The sequence below is a fragment of the Penaeus monodon genome, chromosome 28 (genome assembly GCF_015228065.2).
Source record: "Penaeus monodon isolate SGIC_2016 chromosome 28, NSTDA_Pmon_1, whole genome shotgun sequence".
NCBI classification, from domain to species: Eukaryota; Metazoa; Arthropoda; class Malacostraca; order Decapoda; family Penaeidae; genus Penaeus; species Penaeus monodon.
In genome coordinates, this window is record NC_051413.1 from 2818498 (window position 1) to 2818769 (window position 272).

The following is a 272-nucleotide window of genomic DNA, read 5'->3' on the forward strand; positions in this document are numbered from 1 at the left end:
GGGAGACGAAATTCCAAAATCACGGAACGAGAACTGGAGCGAAATTTTCCAATCACTCAAAAACCTGTTCCCGAGTCACCCAAATTATAACTTCTTACCAAACCCTCGGCCGATTCATTGGCGGATAAGATTAAGAAATGAAATTGGGAAATGACGGTTGCTATCCCAGTTTAAATGTGCTTGCTGAGAGCGCTCATCAATGCAAAGCCGACTGTATTCACGTTAAGATGAATACAGTTACGTGTACTTCATTTAAGAAATAGGTGTGACCG